We start from the raw sequence: 6,000 nt of genomic DNA, 5'->3' as shown, positions 1-6,000 counted from the left end.
TCTTGATCACGTGGTGCAATGGGGAAAGAGGTGACTGGTTAATTTTAATGCATCTAAGATCAAGTTTCTATCTTAACATCATCAATGCTCTGATCACCGCCTGACATCAATTGAAATGAATGGCTCTTGTCTTAGGGGGGAGCTCCATGTTTTAACAAACTTCTAGGTCTAACTTTTACTCCTGATCTAAGCTGGAACATGTACATCAAATCCGTTGCCAGGGCTGCTTGGAAAATGGTGGGATCGTTCTACTGCTCCAGTAGATATCTCACTGCTGATGCAATTCTCTACATGTATAACAGCCAAGTACATCCAAGGATGGAGTACTGTTGTCACATCTGGGCAGGAGCTGCTAGAAAACCTATCCTGCCTTGACAGAGTTCAAAATAGACTTTGTAACCTAATGGGGGATGCCTTTTTCTCTTTCCTGCAAACTCTTTCCCACAGAAGAGACGTCGTGAGATTGTCTCTGCTTTATTGTTATTTTCATGGAGCTGTCTGAGCTCCAATATATGATCCCTCCTTGCCTGACTTTCACACAAAAAAATACTCATCTAGCTGAAACCACTATTAATAATTTCCCCACTCTTTATCTGTGCCTAAGCCTAAACACAGATTCCATGAACAAAGCTTCTTTCTTAGAACTGCATGCCTGTAGAACTTTCCAGCTGACTACAATATGGTCGTCTTCAAGTCCAACGTAAACAAATTCTTGACGAGCCATCCCTTTAAGTAATCCAATTTACCAAATTTCCACTACTAACGATTACTATGATATTGTCCCATTGACTACTGTACACTCATTAATCCTTATCCTCAAGTGGCCTCCGGGCCTTGATAAGTGGTGACTCCTTTGTAAACAAAAAAAACAAAAAAATATCATTGCCTTCAACCTTTGGTCAGCCTTTATGAGGGACACAGTGGCAAGGATGAATGGAACCAGCTTAATCCACTCTGGGTGAATGCCATTTCAAATACACACGCACATACAGAAATGATAAGTGAAGAATGAAAGTAAGAAATGTACATTTTTTTTTTTTTTTACATGGGGGTCACCACTTATCAAGGCCCGAAGGCCACTCAGGGATAAGTGTTATTGCGTGTATAGTAATCAATGAGATAGTATTGTAGTAATCATTAGTATTGGGGGTTTTGATAGAGTGTCTTACTTAAGGGGGCGGTTTGTCAGGAGTTTGTTTATGTTGGACTTGAAAACGTCCAAGTTGTAGGCAGAGAGTTCCACTGGCGTGCATTTCTAAGAAAGAAGCTTTGCTCATGGAATTTACGTTTGGATTTAGGCACAGATAAAGAGTGGGGAAAACTATTGACAATAGTTACAGCTAGACGGGTGTTTCTCGTGAAAGACTGGCGAGGGGGGACGAGGGATTGGAGCTCAGACGAGCACCTGCCATGGAAATAACGATAAAACAAAGACAGGCTCGCAACGTCTCTTCTGTGGGAGAGAGGTTGCAGAGAAGAGAAAAGGGCATCCCCCGCGAAGTCTATTTTGTACTCTGTCAAGGCAAGATAGGCTGTTTTTAGCGGCTCCTGCCCAGATGTGGCAGCAGTACTCCATCCTTGGACGTATTTGGCTTTTATACAGATAGAGAATTGTGTTACATGATAAGGGCTGTCCCCTTTTCATGTAAGTATAAAAATAGAGAGATTAGTTAAAATGAAAATAAAATGAGAGAAAGCAGAAATCGAACCTTGGATATAAGTTTTAAAGAACAATAGGTTTAAATGGAATGTCCAGTAAATTGTTAATTCTGATGAAATAAATAAATAAACTATTCAATTGTTAGAAAGAATGTGAATAATAAAATATGGGTTAAATAAATTAGATATGTAGGTTGAATTCCTTTGTGAAAACAACAAAGAAAAAATAGGTTATTGGGAAATCATAATATTCGGAAACGTGCAAGTCGCGCATGTTGGTGGCATGTGAGTTTGGTCACGTGGCCGGACATGCATGGATTTCTCAATATAGGAAGTGAGAGTTAGTTAGTTAGTCAGTGAAGTCAGAAGAGGGAAGTCTGACAGACAGACGATAGTCTGGGTCCAGACATGGGGTTTCAATCGTCTAGAAGCGAGACGATCACTTTGAAACTTAATATATGAACCTTTGAATTCCTGAACGCAAAACCACCAACCGGTTCAAGTGGAAGAATACCTTTGAATTCCTGAACGCAAAGCCACCAACAGGTTCAAGTGGAAGAAGAATAAATGCTCATCATGGTTTTATAACTGCGGTCTCCTGTGTCCATCATTACATGAAAAAGGTATTGTCTATTTATGTGTACAAACTATTTGAAATTCATCATCTAAAAAAATATATGTGTTAGAAAGTAAATGTGTCTATGTTATACAAACACTCCCGTTCATACGAACTATCAAAGCATAAATGCCAACCTGTCAATCCATCGGTATAAATGTAAACCTCTCAATTATCGGTCTGTCTATTTAGATATGAAAACACTTTCTATAAATGTATTTATATGCAATCTCTCTCAATTATAAACTCTCTCTCTATTTCTATATATTTCACTAATGTGTTAATGCCTCTATATCTCCCATCTCTTCTTACAATATGAACACTTACAACATGAACTCTCTTAAGACTGTCTCATCTCTCTTAAGACAATTATTCTTACTTATAACATGAACAACAAAAGAACATTCATCATCTTAAGTATAATAAGCGAAACATTAAAATATAACAATTGCATCAGTAGTGAGATATCTTCTGGAGCGGCAGAAGGATCCCACCATTTTTCCAGTGTCCCTGGCAACAGATTTGATGTACGTGTTCCATTTCAGATCAGGAGTAAAGGTCAAACCCAGAAGCTTGTCAAAACATGGAGCCTCCCCAAGACGAGAGCCATCCATTTCAATTGATACCAGATGGGGATCAGAGCGTTGATCATGCAAAGATAGAAGCTTGGTTTTGGATGACCAGCCACCTCTTGCCTCATTGTACCACGCGCTCAAGATCAGAGGAGAGAGAATTAGAGAGAACTTTGTCATTTACGGCCTTTGATGTGTTGCCATAGATGGTTGTGTCAGCAGCATAGATGTCAACAAATGATTTAAGTATGTGTTTTGGGAGATCATTGATGTAGATCAAGAAGATAGTTGGGCCCAGGATGGACTCCAGCATTAATACTGTGGGCCTCTGATTTCTGCGCATCAACCACTACTCTTATGAACCTATCAGAGAGAAATGATTTAATGATTGAGAAAACATTTCCAGTATTACCGTAGCTGGAAATCTTGTGAAGTAGGCCCTTATGCCATAACTTATCGAAGGCCTCAAACATGTCAAGAGTAATTGCCCTGGAAAAGATAACTTTGTCAAGAGATTTACTAATCCTATGTGATATAACCGTTAGCACATCTGTAGATATTGCAGAGTGGAAACCATATTGCATGTCACTAAGAAGGTTGTTTCTGTTGATGTGGTTGACTACTTCTTTATTTAATATGGATTCCAGCAACTTACTCATGACACACAGGAGACTTATTGGTCTGTACTGAGAGGGAGATGACTTTTCACCTGAATTCTTAAATACAGGTCATACTGATGAGGTTTTCCAGGGTGTTGGAAAGCACTTCTCCTTAAGGCAACGTTTAAACAGTTTTGTAAGTATGGGGGCAAGTTCTGATTGGAGCTTTTTCAGCACTATAACTTAAATACCGTCAGGGCCAGTTGCTTTACTGGAATCAAGGTTCTTGATTAGCTTGGCGACATCACGCACAGATATTTGTATGTTGCATAGCGTGTTGTTTGTTATAGGAGGAAATACAGGGAGTTGATGGCCTTCGTCACATAGGGTAGAATTAGCTGCAAAGTTCTTGGCAAATAGTTTGGCCTTGTCTGATGCTGACGAGATAAGCTCAGGTCCATTGATGATAGTTGGGATAGAAGGCACGTTTCTGTTCAAGATCCTGTTTGTTATTTGCCAGAACTGGTGGGAACCAAGCCACTGCTCAGCTACTTTGGATTTAACAGACTGAGCATATAGCTCTCTTGCATGTTTTATTACTCTTTTACAGTGGTTGCTGGCGGTTCTGAAGGCAGCTTTAGTCTCAGTACATCTATTACGTTGGTAGCTATGGAAAAAGTGATTTCTGTGCGCGATGGCAGCAGCACATTCTGGGGAGAACTATCGCTGGCTGTTAGGTTTTCGTTGGAATTTTTTGGATGGTATGAATCGGTCTATGCCTATAATTAACCATTCGGTCAGGTCTGATACTATAGAGGACACATCCTTTTTAAACATGGAATGCAGAGGTAGGTCAGATATGAATGTACGGAAGCTATCTCAGTCAGCCATAGAGTATCGATATACAGTACGGTGGAGAGGTACGTCTGAAGACTTTTTACATTTCATTTTTATCTTAACTGATACAACGGAGTGGTCAGAGGATCCCAGAGGAGATAGAACGGAACATGAACACAGCTCAGGGGAAGTTGTGATGAAAAGGTCTAGAAGGCTTGCATATTGACCGGGTGTATCGGGCACATGGGTGGATTCGTGAACAATCTGAGTGAGGTCATAAGAAATGGCAAAATCATAACAAAACCTCCCCTCGTCATCGGTTTTAATTGAGTGGGTCAGCCATTCCACATTATGGATATTGAAGTCACCGCAAATGTGAATGTTAGCCGAAGGATGAGCAGACAGATAGTAACCCCACTGTTGTGGGGGCGATAGAGGGCAAATATAAATGCAGTGGTGTGAGCTAGTGCAACCTGGAAGCACATATAAGGTAAATTAGGGTCTTCTCTGGAGATATCCCTACCACATGGAAAGCCATCTTTGATGTAGGCACATATTCCATGCCCATGGTGATCTTGGGGGGTCAGATTTAGACGTTAAGTTGGAGTATCCTTTAATTATGAATTCGTCTAGAGAAGTGTTTGGCCCTATGCCAGTTTCACTTGGAAAGAATATGTCCGGTTTTGTCTCCTGTAATTGTGTTCAACCTCTGGAAGGTTGGAACATAGACCCTTGATGTTGGAGAAGGAGACCTGGTAGTAGGGGTCTACGTTGGAGGATGGGATTCTAAAATAAAAAAGTTCTTTCATATGAAGCCAATCAATTTTTTAACAAAAGCAATTATATAAAATTGTTTTGAACAATAAATCAGGAAACACAGGTTTTGTTTTTTTATCTTTTTACAGTTTATGTATAGGTTTTAATTTTAATACAATTTCACCCAATAAACAAACAAAAAACATTACAATTCAAACATTTCCTGCTGTAAAAACAAACTATAATCATAATACGCTTTAAACATAAAGGGACAGATTTTTGGAGAGTAAACAATTGTCTGTGAACGCAGGTAAACATGGTTAGAAAGTTGTACTTTATTTGCATATGGAGGAGGAGGCTGGTTTGATCTCACTCCGAAAGTTTTACTGTTCCAACTTTTTTTCATTTTTTAAGCAATTTCCAACGTTAAAGTTTGAATCCAAAATGGGAATTGCTTCACAAAGATGAAAGAGTAGGAGTCTGTTGGAAAAAACGCTATTCAAAATATTTTAACAAATTTTAATATCCAAATTCATTTTTATTTTACTGTTTTTAATTTTTTTCTTTTTGTATTTAAAATTTTTCTTTAAATCCTCTTCACACATTCAGAAATGTTTGTCTTTTGAGTGTCATAATCTCTTCCCACGGATAACCCATAATCTCTTCCCATGGATAACCCATAATCATCCACAGAAAGAGAAAAATAAAAATAAAAATAAAAAAGAGAGAAGGAGAAAGAATAAGAGAAAGAGAAAGAATAAAAGAGAAAAAAAGAGAATAATAAGAGAGAAAAAAGAAAAGAATAAAGAGGAGAGAGAAGAGAGAAGATTAAAATAGAAAGAGACAATATAAGAAAAAAAAAATTAAAAAAAAAAAAAAATATTGTACTTAAGATGCACTTTCCAATATTTTTATACCTTCTGAGCCACCCTAAAACATTCCGGGAGGAGGGGGGATTCAT

The sequence above is a fragment of the Euprymna scolopes genome, chromosome 7, assembly GCF_053919585.1.
Source record: "Euprymna scolopes isolate OS-2025 chromosome 7, ASM5391958v1, whole genome shotgun sequence".
NCBI classification, from domain to species: Eukaryota; Metazoa; Mollusca; class Cephalopoda; order Sepiida; family Sepiolidae; genus Euprymna; species Euprymna scolopes.
The sequence above is the reverse complement of the archived record's forward strand: the minus strand, read 5'-3'. Positions refer to the sequence as shown.